At 37.0% G+C, this 16,667-nt stretch overlaps 1 long non-coding RNA gene across 3 annotated transcripts in view; it reads left to right on the top strand.

The window, feature by feature from the left end:
* The window catches only part of LOC127493604 (uncharacterized), a 248,366-nt gene that overhangs the window by 59,978 nt on the left and 171,721 nt on the right, over window positions 1-16,667 (top strand). The window contains exon 3 of one of the 3 annotated variants that reach the window (XR_016237280.1): window positions 5,348-5,448. The exons of the other annotated variants lie outside the window; for them this stretch is intronic. This is a non-coding gene — a long non-coding RNA (uncharacterized LOC127493604). Of the gene's footprint in view, window positions 1-5,347; window positions 5,449-16,667 lie in introns of those variants that run through there. 3 annotated transcript variants of the gene reach the window in all.

The following is a 16,667-nucleotide window of genomic DNA, read 5'->3' as shown; positions in this document are numbered from 1 at the left end:
AAAATACTGTTTGAGTACTAGTTATAGCATTAAATCTCAATGTACAGCACATTAAAGACAGAGATCCTATATGAGGAGTAAGTGCACAGTGACTCCTGTTGTTGACTTAACAAATTGACACTCTTGTTTATGGCATCAGTAATCAGCCTAGGCTCTTGTCATGAGCTGCAAAGGCTATGGAAGCCCCCTGAGTTCACTGACTCTGATAATTTTTAGACAAGGCCATGGTCAAAGTGGAAGTTCTCTCCTCCCTTCAGAGAAAGGTACCTCCTTCTTTGATGACCCATTCTTTCCACTGGGATCTCACTCACGGACATCTTTCATTTAGGTTTTTTTTTTTTTTTTTTTTTTTTCCCCCAGAGTGTCTTGGCTTTCCATGCCTGAAATACTCTCATTGGCATTTCAGCCAGATCCGCATGCCTTAAGGGCTGATTCTGAGGCCAGAGTGCTGTTAGGACATTTGCCATTCTATGGGTCTGCTGTATATCTCACTTCCCATGTTGGATCGTTCTCTCCCTTTTTGATTCTATCAGCTAGTATTTGCAGACACTATTCTTGTTTATGTGATCCCTTTGGTTCTTAGTCCTATTATTACAATCAATTGTGAACAGAAATTGATCACTGGGACTAGTGAGATGGCATTGGTACATGCCACCTCGATGGGATTGAATTGGAATCCCCTGGTATGTTTCTAACTCTACCATTTGAGGTAAGTCAGCTTGAGCAGTCCCGAATTGCACATCTCTTCCCTCTCTTATTCCCACTCTTATATTTAACAGCAATCACTTTTCAGTTAAGTTTCAGCACTTAAGAAGAATTGTGTATTGATTATACTATTCAACCAAAAGTACTAAGTAGAACAAACAAAAAAAATACTAAGAGGGATAACATATCAAGTTGCTCATCAACAGTCATGGTGAGGGCTGATCAAGTCACCATTTCTCATAGTGTTCATTTCACTTTAACAGGTTTCCTTTTTGGTGCTCAGTTAGTTGTCACCTATCAAGGAGAACAAGTGGTATTTGTCCCTTGTATTTTTGCATTATGTAGTTTGATACTCTGTTTTTAGACACATATGCAGTAAGGGATTATTATGTATGCAGGTGAATTGACTCCTTAATCATTTTCTAATGTTTTCATGTGTTCATAATGATTTTCAATCCATGAAGTCTGCTTTATCATAGCTAATCCAACTTTTGTTGAGGGTTAGCATAGTGTATCTTCTCCAAGTCTTTTATTTTCTTTCTTTTTTTTAAAGATTTATTGTATTCATTTGAAAGACAGAGTTATGGAGAGAGGTAGAGACAGAGAGAGAGGTTCCATCCACTGGTTCAACTCCCCAGATGGCCGCAACAGCCAGAGCTGCACCGATCCGAAGCCAGGAGCCAGGAGCTTCTTCCAGGTCTCCCATGCTGGTGCAGGGGCCCAAGGATTTGGGCCATTTTCTCCTGCTTTCCCAGGCCACAGCAAAGAGCTGGATGGGAAGAGGAGCAGCCGGGACTTGAATTGGCACCCATGTGGGATCTGGCGCTTCAGGCCAGGGTGTTAACCCACTGTGCAACAGCACTGGCCCCCAAGTCTTTTACTTTCAACTGATCTGTGTCTTTATATTTAAGATTATGTTTCTTATAGACAACATAAACTTGAATCTTGAAGTTTTTGTCCACTATGACAGTTTGTCTTTTTAAATTATTTATTTACACCACTGACAATTAAAGTGACTGTTGATATTGTTGAATTAGTGTCTACTCCATTTTTAATATTTATATTTGTTCATTTTTTATTACTTTTTTAAATTTCTTTAGTGTTTCTTTTTAAGAAACTTTTATATTAGTAAAGCACATATAACAAAAATTTACCATTTTAACCTTTTTAAAGTGTATAATTCAAACATTTTTTACATGCACAATATTGTGCATCTATCACTTTAATATATTTCCAAAACATTTTCACCAACATGAAAGTGAACTCATTACTCATTTTTTAATATGGGAAATAATATATTGTCATTTATATGGTATGGTTCAGTGAGGTGGTACTTTTAACTCTATACCAAATAATATGACATTCACAGATGTTTTATACTCTATATATTAACTACCACAATAAGAGAAAATATATTTGTCTTTTTGGGGTCTGTCTTATTTCACTTAGCATAAAAATCTCCCCTCAGATCTGTTTTGTTGCAGATGTCAGGATTTAATTCTTTTTTAATATCTGAGTAATATTCCATCATATATATGTGTGTATGTGTATATATATATATATTTATTTATATTCTTTATCCAGTCTTCAGTTGATAGATATCAATGTTGATTCCATAAGATAGCTATGGTATATTGAGCTGATATAAACATGTAAGTGCTGGTAATATACTGATTTCTTTTTCTTTGGTTATATTCGCAGAGTGGGATTGTTGGGTCATGTGGTGGATCTATTCTTAGTTTTCTGAGAAATCTCCATGCTGTTCTCCATAACACTGTATGAGTTTGCATTCCCACCAACAGTCTATTAGGATACCTTTTTCTTCCTTTATTTCCCTAGAAACTTTTTATTTAAGGAATATAAACTTCATGCATTTTGTAAGTACAATTTTAGGACTATATTGATTTTTCCCACTGTACCCACACTCTCACTCCTTTTCCTCTTCCCTCTCTTATTCCCATTCTTATTTTTTACTAAGATCTATTTTTTAATTAACTTTATCTTGGAATTGATATTTATTTAACTTCAAATGTATATTCGAATTCATTTTCCCCCATAAACCTTTTATTCAAGGAATGCAAACTTCAATGCATTTCATAAGTGCAACTTTATAGGATGTGCTTTTCACCACTCCTTGCCAGCATTTGTTATTTTTTTCTTTTTAGATAATAATTATTCTTACTAGGGTGAGGTGATACCTCATTTTTTATTTGAATTTCTCTAATGGCTAATGATCCTGAACATTTTTTCATGTGTCCATTGGCAATTTGTATTTTCTCCTTTGAAAACTTTCTGTTCATATATTTTTTCTATTTTTAACAAGATTGTTTTATTTATGTTGAGTTTCTTGGGCTCTGTACATATTTTGATATCAATCCTTTATTGTATGCATAGTTTGCAAATATTTCTCCTCTCCTATCAGTTACCTTTTAATTTTGTTAATTTTTTTCCTTTCCTATGAAGAAGCTTCTTGGCTTGATATAATTTAATTTGTCTATCTTTGCTGTTATTGTTTGTGTTTCTAGGGTCTTATCCAATAATTCTTTGCCTAAGCCAATATTGCTCAGTATTTCCCTTGTTTTCCTCTAGTAACATGATAGTATTGGGTATTAAGTTTAGATCCTTAATCCACTTTGATTTTTTTTTTCTATAGAGTATAAGATAGGGATCTTGTTTCAAACTTCTGCATGTGGAAATCAATTTTCCTAATACCATTTGTTAAATAGATTATCCTTTCTCCAGGGAATGATTTTAGCTCGTTTTTAAAGAATTGGTTGGTTGTGGACATGTGGTTTAATTTCTGGGGTTTCACAATGAGGTTTCACCTCATCCCAGCTAGAATGGCTTTCATATAGAAATCAACAAACTATAGATGCTGGCAAGGATGTAGGGGAAAAGTCACACAATCCACTGTTGAGGTAATACAGACTGGTAAAGCCACTATGGAAGACAGTTTGGAGATTCCTCAGAAATCTGAATATAGCCCTACCACATGACCCAGCTATCCCACTCCTCGGAATTTCCCAAAGAGAAATTAATTTGGCAAATGAAAGAGCTATTTGCACCTCAATGTTTATTGCAGCTCAACTCACAATAGCTACGACATGGAATCAACCTAAATGCCTATCAACAGAAGACTGGATAAAGAAATTATGGAATATGTACTCTATGGAATGCTATAGCGCGATAAAGAATAATGAAATCCAGTCATTTGCAACAAAATGGAGGAATCTGGAAAACATCATGCTGAGTGAAATAAGCCAGTCCCAAAGGGACAAATATTATATGTTCTTCCTGATCTGTGACAACTAACTGAGCACCTAAAAGGAAACCTGTAGAAGTGAAAGTGACACTATGAGAAGCAATGACTTTATCAGCCCTTGTCCTGACTGCCAAGGAACAGCTTACTATTTTATTCTTTTTAGTATTATCTTTTTCTACTTAATACCATTGGTTGAACTCTTTAACATACAATTATTCTTAGGTGTTTAATTCCAATTGAAAATTGATCCCTGTTAAATATGAGTGGGAATAAGAGATGTACAGTTTTGCACACATTCCCTCAGACTTACCCCTAAGTGTAAAGCTAAAAACCTGCTATAGGACTCCAAATCCCATTAGGTTGGAATGTATCAATGCCATCTTACTAAAGTGATCAGTTTAAGTTCATAACTGATCATAAAGATAGGATTAGTGTCAAGGGGATCACATAAAAAGACCAAGTGTGTACTAATAATAACAGATAGAATTAAAAAGGAGAGAATGATCCAACATGGGATGCAGGCCACACAGCAGACTCATAGAATAACAAATGTCCTAAAGAGCACTCTGGCCTCAGAATCAGCCCTTAAGGCATTCAGATCTGGTTAAAAAGCCCATGAGAGCATTTCAGGCATGGATAGCCAAGACACTGTGTAAAAAAAAATGACCTACATGAAGGATCTCTCTTAGTGAGATCCCGGTGGGAAAAAAGGGGCCATCAAAGAAGGAGGTACCTTTCTCTGAAGGGATGAGAGAATTTTCACTTTGATTATGGCCTTGTTTAAATAATATCAGAGTTTGTAAACTCAAGAGGCTTCCATAGCATTGACAGCTCATGACAAGAGCCTCGGGTGATCACTAATGTCATAAATAAGGGTGTCAGTTGTTAAATCAACAACAGGAGTCACTGTGCACTTGCTCCCCATTTAGGACCGCTGCCCTTAATGTGTTGTACTATGAGAATTAACAGTAAAATTAGTCTTCAAATAATACTTTATACTTTGTGTGTCTGTGTGGGTACAAACTGTTGTAATCTTTACTTAGTATATAGTTGATCTTTTGTATATAAAGATAACTAAAAATGAATCTTAATGAAGAATGGGATGGGAGAGGGAATAGGAGGTGGGATGGTTTGGGGTTGGGAGGGCGGGTATGGGGGAAGAATTGCTATAATCCATATTTATTAAATGAAAGCTTTCTATAAAAATATTTATGGGGTTTCTATTGTGATCCGTTGGTCTACATGTCTGTTCATGCACCAGTACCATATTATTTTGATTATAACAGTCTTTTAGTACGTCTTGAAATCTAGTAAATCTAGTATTGTGATACTTTTAACTCTTTATTGTCTAATTTTTTTTTGTCTATTCTGGATCTTTAGTGTTCCCATAGGATTTTAAGATTTTATTTTCTAATTGTGTGAAGAATGTCTTTGGAATTTTGATTGGAATCACACTGAATCTGTAAATTGCCTAAGGTAATGTGGACATTTTGATGATATTAATTCTTTCAGTCTATGAACTCTGTCTTCTATTTGTTTTATTAATGTATCATAATTTTTATGTAAAGATCTTTCATGTCCTGGGTTAGATTTATCCCAGAATATTTAAAATTTTTTGTAGCTACTATGATTAAAACTTTTCTTAGGAGTTCTTTCTTAGCCAAAGCATTGTTGGTCTATAAGAATACTATTGATTTTTTTGTTGTTGTTGATTTTATACTCTTACACTTTACTGAATTCTATTATGAGTTCCTAGTCTCTTGTTGGAGTCTTTTGGGTCCCCTACCTAAAGGATCATGCCATCTGCAAACAAGAATCATTTAACTTCTTTCTTTCCAATTTGTAACACTTTGATTTATTTTTCTTTCCTAATGGCTCTGGCTAAAACTTTTAGGAACTGTGTTGAATAGTAATGGTGAGAGTGGGCATCCTTATCTGGTTCCGGACCTTAGGAGGAATGTTTTCAGCTTTTCCAGATTCAGTATGATACTCACTGTGGGTTTGTGAAATATTGCCTTAATTGTGTTGATGAATGTTCCTTCTGTACCAACATTTTAAAGGTTATTTTCATGAAAGGATGCCATATTTTATCAAAATGTTTCTCTGCCTATTGAGCTAATCCTATGTTTTTTATCTTTATTTTCACTGATGTGATATATCACTTTTATTTCTTTCCATATGTTAAACCATCCCTAAATCCCTGGGATAAATCCCACTTGATCTAGATGAATGATCTCTTTGATATATTCTTGGATTTGATTTGCTAATATTTCATTAAGGATTTTTGCCTGTATGTTCATTAGATATGCTGGCCTATATTTCTTTTTTATTTTGGTGTATCTTTCTCTGGTTTTGGAATTAATATAATGCCAGCCTCATAGAATGAGTTTGGAAGGGTGCCCTCTCTTTCAATTATTTTGAATAGTTGAACAAGAATTGGTATTAATTTCTCCTTTGGAGTTTGATATAATTCTGTAGAGAAGCTATACAGTTCTCAGCTTTTCTTTGGTGGGAGGCTGTTTATTATTGATTCAGTCTCCATCTTGGTTATTTTCTATTGAACTTTTCTATGTGTTTATCCATCAATTTCAGTAAATCATTTGTGTCTAGGAATCTATCCATTTCTTCCAGATTTTTAAATTTATTGGCATATAACTTTTTGTAATAGTTTCTAATGATTCTTTGTATTTTTGTGGTATCAATTATAAAATTTCTTTTTCACCCATGAGTTTATTAATTTTTAATTTTTTTAATTTTTAAAATTTTTTATTTTTTGACAGGCAGAGTTAGACTAAGAGAGAGAGAGACAGAGAGAAAGGTCTTCCTTTCATTGGTTCACCCCCAAAATGGCTGCTACGGCCAGCACGCTGCGCAGATCCAAAGCCAGGAGCCAGGTGCTTCCTCCTGGTCTCTCATGCGGGTACAGGGCCCAAGCACTTGGGCCATCCTCCACTGCCTTCCTGGGCCACAGCAGAGAGCTGGACTGGAAAAGGAGCAACCAGGATGGCACCCCAACCGGGACTAGAACCCGGGGTGCTGGCACCGCAGGCAGAGGATTAGCCAAGTGAGCCGTAGCACCGGCCAATTTTATTCATTTGAGTTTCTACTGTTTTGGCTAGTTGGCCAATGATTTATCAATTTTGTTTGTGTTTTTCAAAAAACAAACTCTTCATGTTACCGATTCTGTATAGTTTTTAAAATTTCTATCCTGTTTATTTCATCTCAAATTTTTATTATTTCTTTCCTCCTACTAATTTTTGGTTTGTTTTGCTCTTGTTTTTCTAGATCATTGAGATTCATTGCTAAGTCATTTACTTGATACCCTTCCAATTTTTTAAAGTAGGTACTTACTGCTTTAAGTTTAAAATTACTTTTGTTGTTTTGTAAAGATTTATTTATTTATTTGAAAGGAGAGTTACAGAGAACAGGAGAAAAAGAGAGAGAGAGAAGAGAGAAGAGAGATCTTCTATCTGTTGGTTCACTTCCCAAATGACTGCAATGACCAGAGTTGGGCCAATCTGAAGCCAGGAACCAGGAGGGTCTTGTGGGTCTCCCATGAGGTTGCAGGGGCCCAAGGATTTGGGCCTTCTTCTACTGCTTTCCCAGACCTTAACAGAAAGCTGGATTGGAAGTGGAGCAGCTGGGACTTGAACTGGCACTCTTATGGGATACTGGCACTGCACATGGCAGCTTCATCCACTATGCCACAGTGCTGGCCACAACATTGTTTTATAAAACTAGATGCCCTAGCATTGGGTACAGATACATTTAATATGATCACATCTTCTGTTGAATTGATTTCTTAATGATTACATAATGATATTCTTTGTGTCTTTTTAAAATTTTATTTATTTATTCAAAAGGTGGAGTTGCAGTGAGAGGGAGAGACAGAGAGAAAAGTCTTCCATCCGCTGGTTCACTCCCCAAATGGCTGGAGCTGGGTCTATTGGAAGCCAGGAGCCAGGAGCTTCTTCTGGGTCTCCCTCATGGGTGCAGGAGCCAAAGGACTTGGGCCATCTTCCACTGCTTTCCCAAACCACAGCAGAGAGCTGGATGGGAAGAGGAGCAGCCAGGACTAGAACCAGCACCCATATGGGATACTGGTGCCGCAGTTGGAGGATTAATCCACTACACTATGGTGCCAGCTCCCTTTGTGTCTTTTAATAGTTTTTGTGATAAAATCTATTTTGTCTGATGAATGTAGTGACTGCTGCTAGCTTCTGATTCTCATAGGCACAAAATAACTTTTTCTACTCTTTCACTTTCAATATGTGTGTATCTTTATTGGTGAAATGTATTTCTTACAGACAGCATATAGATAAACCTTATTTTTTATCCATTCAGCAGTCTGTATTTTTTTAAAAGGTGAATTTAGTCCAATTACATTTAAAGTTGTTATTCATAAGTAATTACTTCTTTCTGTCATTTTCCCATAAATTTTCCTATGGTCTGTTTTGAATCTCCATTGTTCCTTTACTAGAATGTTTTCTGCCTTCATGTTCTTCCATGATTCTGACTGTCTTTCTCTGTTTCTATGTGTAGTACTTCCTTAAGTATCATTTGTAAAGCTGGCTTGTGGTGACAAATGCTTTTAATTTTTGCTTGTCTTGAAAATTCTTTCTTTCATCTTCATTTATGAATGAGAGTTTTGCTGGGTAAAGTATTATCAGCTGGTGACTCTTTTCTTTTAGGACTTGTACTATAATTTCTCCATTTTTTTCCTGATTTATAGGGTTTCTGTTGAGATATTTCTTGTCAATCTTATGGGTGTTCCTTTAAACATGATCTGGAAAATCTTTCTTGCACATTTTAGGATATTTTGCTTCTTTCTTACTTTTGAAAGTTTAACTATAATATGTTATGATGAGGATCTTTTCTAATTATGCCTATTGGGTTCTATGTTTTTCCTGCATTTGAGTGTCCATAACCTTTGTCTAGACAGTGTAAATTTTCTGCTGTTATTTCACTGAATAGATTTTCTAAGCCATTCTTTTTTTCCATGCCTTCAAGAACTCTTAAGACTCTTGTGCATTTGGTATTTTGATGATATCCCATAGATCCCAAACACTATTCAATCTTTTATATTTTTTCTTTGAGATATTTCAAAAGACCTGTATTCTAGATCATATATTCTTTATTCTGTCTCACCAAGCCTGTTTAAGGCTTTCCATTGTGTTTTTTATTTGATTTATTGAATACCTCATTTCTAATAATTCTGTTTGGTTTTCCTTTCATATCTCGATCTCATTGCAGAATTTCTCATCCATGTCATGTACTAATCACCTTATTTCATCTACGTGTTTCTCTGTGTTTTTCAGTAACCTTACAATCATTCTTTTGAATTCTTTTTCAAGCATTTCATCAGCCTCCACATCTTTGTAGTCCAATATTTATGTATTATGTGTTCCTTTTAGGTGTCATATTGCCTTCCTGGTTCATGTTTCTTGTGTTTGCCCATTGATTCCTGTACATCGGGGGGCTCTCTTGTTTCTATATTCTGTGGAAGCTTTTTTCTATTGAAGGCATTATTTTTGGGTAAGTGACTCTGGGGCTTGGCTCAGTGTCTAAGGCTTATAGTTGAGTTGCAGGGGTTGATGCTGGGTGGGGCCAGGGAGCTTTGACCACAGTTGGTGGATGGGACAAGAGTCCAAAGGGAAACCCAATATGGATGTGGTAGCATGCCTCTGGCTACAGCCTGTGGGGGTGGGGTGTAGGGGACTGAAGGAGGGCATTTTATAGCTTGCTAGTGCGTTCAGCATCCAAGCTCTTCTCTACACCAGCTGATTCACAGCCTAGATTGAGCTCACTAGGCCAGTGCACCTTTTTGACCTGAGCATGGGCACCATTCAGAGCACCAAACCACTGTTCAGTGTCTCCTTATCCCTCTGCCTGATCCATTCCCAGCATGTGGAGAGCTCTTTATCTCTGTAAACTAGGTGGGTGTATGGGAACCCTGCTGCAATGTAGTATCCTCTCAGCTCTGTGGCCTATTATACCCAAAACTTCCATAGTCGGAGGGTGCAGAATGTTTGCTGTCCATCCTGCAAGCTGTCCTATCCCCTGCATCCTTGCCTAATGCCTGCTGTTACTTCTGCTGTTACTTGACTCTGGACAGAGTTCAGTTTCATCTCCACCAAAGCCAACTGAGTCTGGCACTCTGCTGGGGGAAAGGGATGGCAGCAACATGACCTCACTTCATGAGCAAACCAGACCCTCCTCCCCCAGAACCCAGGTCAAATTCAGAGCTAGTGAGGATCATGATATTTTCCTTCAGTCAGACATGCTGAGAGAGTCCAGAACTAGAAGCAGACCAGATTGGCACCATTCTACAGTTCATTGCCAACATGTACACACTGAACAGAACAGGATGGAAGCCCACTGTAACAAGTATTTGCCAACAGACAAACAAGACTTAGGTTTTGGCAAAAATACATTAGAAAAGGATTCTTTAAGACTGCCCTTGCCTCATAGGAGCTAATGTAGAACTATTTCATTTGCTCTTTGGAGATAATATGCTAAAGACAGATACCCCTAGATGCAAGACCTCAGCAGCTCGGTCTCTACCACCGCATTTGATAGTACTCTTCAGAGCTTCTCTTCTTATTAAACAAAATTTCACTTCTATTCTCACCAATGTTTCCAGTCCTGTAAATCACCATCGACACCAGGACAAGAACTCAGACTCATCTCACCAGGTTTCCCAGTGACAGGGGCCATGGCAGCCTCTTTTCAGCTTACTCTGCCAAGATGGTGCTTCCCAGACAGCCACAGCTATGTAAATGCAACAGTGACTGGCAGCATGGCAGGTGGCAATGTGTCCTCCCTTCTAACTGCTCCACTGAGTCTGTTCCATTCTGTTCGATCTCCCCTGTCAATATCTCATAATCAGCCTCCTCTGAATATGGGCCTTCCTTTGTTTTTCTGGTATCTTTCTGTGGCTGAGGTCAGTGTGGCTTCTCACTATTCACCTATCTTGGATCTCTCTACGATTATCTCCTTCTTTAGTTTTAATTGCGCATTTTATGTGATTCTACTTTCTCTCCTCTCATAGCATACTTCTTTTATGAATTTCTTAGTGTTTGCTCTAGAGTTTTCAACATAAATTGACAATATAAGACCACTTTAAAAAACTCTGTCCTATTGTGAACATTGTTGCTATAAACATGGTGGTGCAGGTATTTCTTTGATACTGTGTGTTCATGTCTTTTGAGTATATACTCAATAATAGGATTGCTGGATCATATGACAAGTCTATTGTCAGAAATCGCCATATTGTTTTCTACAGCGCCTGAACTAATTTTGGTTCTCACCAACAGTGCATAAGAGTTCCTTCCCCTTTCTCCACATTCTTGCTGGTATGTGCTGTTCTCTACCTTTTGGATAAAGCTATGCTGACAGTGGTAAGGTGATATCTCACTGTTGTTTTGACTACATTTCCCTGAGAGTGAGTTATGGTGAGCATTTTTTCATATATTTTTTAGCCATTACAGAATCAACCAAGGTGAAGTTTTGTAATTTGCATCAAAATTGTTGCAACTGGTGTACATCATGTTTAGTAAAATAAGCTGGACACAGAAAGACAAATATAGCATGTTCTCTCTTATCTAGGGGAGCTAAACTTTAAAATAAAAAAAATCAAAAAACAAAAACAAAAAGACAAATGTCTGTATCAATATTGGAAATATGGTCTTGTCAAACTTTGTTTTATGTCTTTGTCAACCAAATTATAAGGAATGTTATACTACAATAGTTTTCATGACCTGTGATTATTGTAAAATTTACTAAGTATGAGTGAAGTTGACATTTTTCATTTGAATATTGTTCAAAGCCTTTGTCTATATTTCTGCTAAACTATGGTCTTTTATTTTTTATTTGTTGAACTGTTTATTTAATGTTGCATTAAGTCTTTGACTATAATGTAATTTAATATATGTAATCTCAAGAAAACCACAAAAAATAAAAATAAAAATCTAGTATACTAGGGCGATTCAAGATGGCTGAATAGGGTATAGCCACACTAACTTAGGCTGCTCTGGTATATGAAAATAACAAAGGAAGGACTATGTTTACAGGGATCTTACTGACAGAAATTTTCAGGAAAAAAAGTGAAAAACAACAACAAAGACTCCATGAGACAAGAGGGAAGACAGAGACATCACTTCATCTAGCTGCATGGTGCAGCAATTCACCAGCTGTGAGTTGCCATCTTAACACGCCAAGGTAAGAAGAAATCACCATGCTCCAACACTCATAGTTTTAGCTGAGAGGGAATTCCACACCAACTTACTTTTACTTCAACCTTGAGAGTTGACTGGGGTCTGAGCAACTGCTACGCTTGGAGCAGGGAAGCCAACTTGCCCCATTACCCTCCTCCACTCCCATAGAATGCCACACTTGACAGCAGAAATTTGCACAGTGCACCTCTGGTCTACCAAAATCATAGTCAGAGTCAGGGCAACATGTGGATCAAAGGACAGATCCCCTACATCATGCAATAGTAGGAGTTTTGGGGCATTAGCCCCAAAGCTATGCTCACATACTCTATGTGAGCAAGAGAGATTCACCTTGGTTTCTGGGGCCAACACCAGAAGCAGCACATAAAAAAATCCACTCCTACACTGGGACATCTGGGTAGTGACTCCACACCATGCAATATGAGGGCTGTAACAATTCATTCTAAATTTCTTGGTGTCACTGGAATCCACCCAGTGGACAAAAGGAAGAAGCTACCTGCATTCTATAAAAATATACTAATACCATCCAGAGTGAAATCTCTTGTATACCTTGTAATCACCTTGTAGGACTGAAATAGTTCCAATTTACAACCTGTAGTCCTAGAACCAGGGCTGTTGGTATTATAAACCACAACACCAGTTGTACTCTCCTAACAGGACCTGAGGAAGTGTCCATCCATATCACACAGTCCTAGAGCCACAGCAATCGGTGCCACAAGCCCAAGCATCACTCAGGCTTGCCAGTAGGACAAGGGGGCAGCCACCCATATTCCCCACAGCACCAAGAACAAGGTTCTGGCTGTCACATTTTCCATAGAGAATGATGCTGAACTCTCTGTGGTCCAAAGATATACACCCAAGGGAACCCTTATTCATTTCCAAACCACACTTCTAACCCTATTAACTGCAGCAGACTAATCCACTGTGTCATTTATAGACACAGCTGACATTAAGACAAAAAAAAGTCATTCAGAGACTATACCCCTGGGCTCTCCTAGAACCAAAACCAAAGCAGCAAGCCAGGTGATGCCCTACATTCCAGCCTAACCATAAACTCTTTTACAATAAAACCTACCCCATAAGTAACAAGGGACAAAGGCCGGCACCGCGGCTCAATAGGCTAATCCTCCGCCTGCGGTGCCGGCACACCGAGTTCTAGTCCCGGTTGGGGCACCGGACTCTGTCCCAGTCACCCCTCTTCCAGGCCAGCTCTCTGCTGTGGCCAGGGAGTGCAGTGGAGGATGGCCCAAGTGCTTGGGCCCTGCACTCGCATGGGAGACCAGGAGAAGCACCTGGCTCCTGGCTTCGGATCAGCGCTGTGCGCCGGCCACAGTGCACGGGCCGCGGCGGCCATTGGAGGGTGAACCAACGGCAAAGGAAGACCTTTCTCTGTCTCTCTCTCTCACTGTCCACTCTGCCTGTCAATAAATAAATAAATAAGTAAATAAAAAAGAAGAGACAAGTACACCCAATGAACAGATAGCAACAAAGAGAGAAAGGAGACATGAAGAATCAAGGTAGTATAGTGCCTCTAAAACAACACAATACTCCTACAGAATTAGATCCTGAACTGAAGGAAATCTATAAAATGACAGATGTGGAATTCAATGTACCTAATAGACATTTACAGAACATTTCACCGAATGACTACAGAATATGTGTTTTTCTCATCAGCATGTGGAATATTTTCTAGGATAGACCACATATTAGGCCACAAATCAGGTCTCAGCAAATTTAAAAAGATTGAAATCATATCATGTGTCTTCTCAGAACATAAAGGAATAAAACTAGAAATCAACATCAAGAACAATAGAAGACTTAAAAATACTTGGAAAACTAAGCAACATGCTACTGAATTATCAATGGGTCACTGAAGAAATAAAAAAGGAAATAAATACCTTTCACCAAATGAATGAAAATGAAAGCACAACAAAACCTTGTGATACAGTAAAAGTAGTACTAAAAAGGAAGTTTATAACATTGTGTTGATATAAAAACTGAGAAATGTCTTGATCTAATGATGCATCTTAAAGACATAGAAAAACAAACCCTACATCAACAGAAGGTGAGAAATAATAAGGATCAGAGTAGAAGTAATTGAAATTCAGACTACAAAAATTGCAAAAAAGCAACAAAAGGTATTTTTTTGAGAATATAAAAAAATCTAGGCAGACTAACAAAGGAAAAAAAGAGAAAAACCTGAAATATATAAAATTGGAGATGAAAAATGAGCATTACAAATGACACCACTGAAATACAAGGATTATAATAAAATACTATGAAAAACTATATGATAATAAACTGGATAGCTTCAAAGAAATGAAAAAATTCCTGAAAAGATATAATCTACCAAGGTGAAATCAATAAGATACAGACAGTCTAAACAGACCCTTAACAAGAATGAGATGGAAGCAGTAATCTAAAGTGTTCTATCAAGGAGACGTCCAGGACCTGGTGGCTTTACTACTGAGTTCTATAAAACATTCATAGAGGAAAGTAACTTCAGTCCTCTTCAAACTATTCCCAAATATTGAACAGGATGGAATTCTGCCAAACTCTTTATATGAGGCCAGTATTACTTTGATATCAAAACCAAAGAGACTCAACATGAAAAGAAAACATTACAGACTTCCATCCTTAATGAATATAGACGCGAAGATTCTCCACAAAATACTCTCAAAGCAAATCCAAAGCCACATCACAAAGATCATATATCATGATCAAGTAGGATTTATCCTAGAAATGCAAAGGTGGTTCAACATTTGCAGATCAGTAAATGTAATAAATCATGTTAATAGAATGAAGAACAAACACCATGTGGTCATGTCAATAGATGCAGAGAAGCATTTGATAAGATTCAACACTCCTTCATGATGAAAACCCTACACAAATTAATTATAATTTATAGTTAAATTATAAACATTATATATCACAAACCAACACCCAATATCATACTGAATGGGGAACACTGAAAGGATTTCCCCTCAGATATGGAACAAGACAAGGACGTCCACTTTCATCACTGCTATTCAACATTGTTTTGAAAGTTTTATTGTAAGCAATTAAAGAGGACAAAGAAATAAAGTACATCAAAATTGGAAAAGAGAAAGTTAAATTTTTCATGTTTGCAGATGACATGATGTTGTACATGGAAAAACCTAAACAATCCACAAAAAAGCTATTAGAATTGATAAATCAATTCAGTTAAGTTGCAGGTTACAAAATAAGCTTTAAAAAATAGTAGCTTTTTGTATGCCAATGATGAACTCATAGAAAGAGAAATCAATAAATAAATACCATTCACAATAAACATAAAAAGTAAAATATTTAGGAAAACATTTAAAGAAGTGAAGGATCTCTATATTATCAAACATTGATGAAAGACATCATCAAGGACACACACACACACACACACACACACACAAATGCAAAGGCATTCCTTGCTCATGGATCTCAAGAATCAATGTCATCAAAAAGTCTGTACTACCTAAACCAATTTACAGATTCAATGCAATCCCTATGAAAATACCAATAGCATTCTTTACAGAGTTAGAAAAAATGATCCTAAGCTTCATATAGAATCACAAAAGATTGTGAATTATCAAAGGGATACTGGGCAAGAAAACCCAAGCAGGAGGCATCACAACACCTGAGTTCAAAGCATAATACAAAGCTGTCATAATTAAAACAGCTTAGTACTGGCATAAAAATAAATACATAGGCCACTGGAACAGAATAGAGAACCCAGAAATTAAATAAATCCATGTCCATACAGCTAACAGATTTTTAACAAAAGTGCTTAGACTGTACAGTGGAGTGAGGATAATCTCTTCAATACATGGTACTGGCAAAACTGGATACATATATGAAGAAGAATGAAATTAGATGAATATATCACCCCAAATAAAAAAATCAACTCAAGATGGATCAAAGACCTAAATTTAAAACCCAAGACTATGAATTTACTGGAAGAAAATGTAAGGGAAAAACCCCAAGACATTGGTTTTGGTGATGACTTCTTGGACAAGACCTGTAAAGCATAAGCAACAAAAGCGAAGCTAAACAAATGGGATTATATCAAACTAAGAAGCTTTTGCAAAGCAAAATAAATGGTCAATAGAGTGAAGAGACATCCAACAGAATGGGAAAAATGTATTTGCAAACCACCTATGTGACAAAAGATTAATATCCCAAATATATCAGCAACTTTAAAAACTTAATATAACCCTACCATTCAACCCAGCCATCCCACTCCTTGGAATTTACCCAAAGGAAATTAAATTGGCAAACAAACAAGCTGTCTGCACATTAATGTTTATTGCAGCTCAATTCACAATAGCTAAGACCTGGAACCAACCCAAAGGCCTATCAACAGTAGACTGGATAAAGAAATTATGGGACATGTACTCTATAGAATACTATACAGCAGTTAAAAACAACGAAACCCGGTCATTTGCAACAAGATG

Source organism: Oryctolagus cuniculus, chromosome 7 (genome assembly GCF_051225735.1).
Source record: "Oryctolagus cuniculus isolate XC-2025 breed Fujian yellow rabbit chromosome 7, ASM5122573v1, whole genome shotgun sequence".
NCBI lineage: Eukaryota > Metazoa > Chordata > Mammalia > Lagomorpha > Leporidae > Oryctolagus > Oryctolagus cuniculus.
Note: the sequence above shows the minus strand (reverse complement) of the source record. Positions and strands in the feature narration are given on the sequence as shown.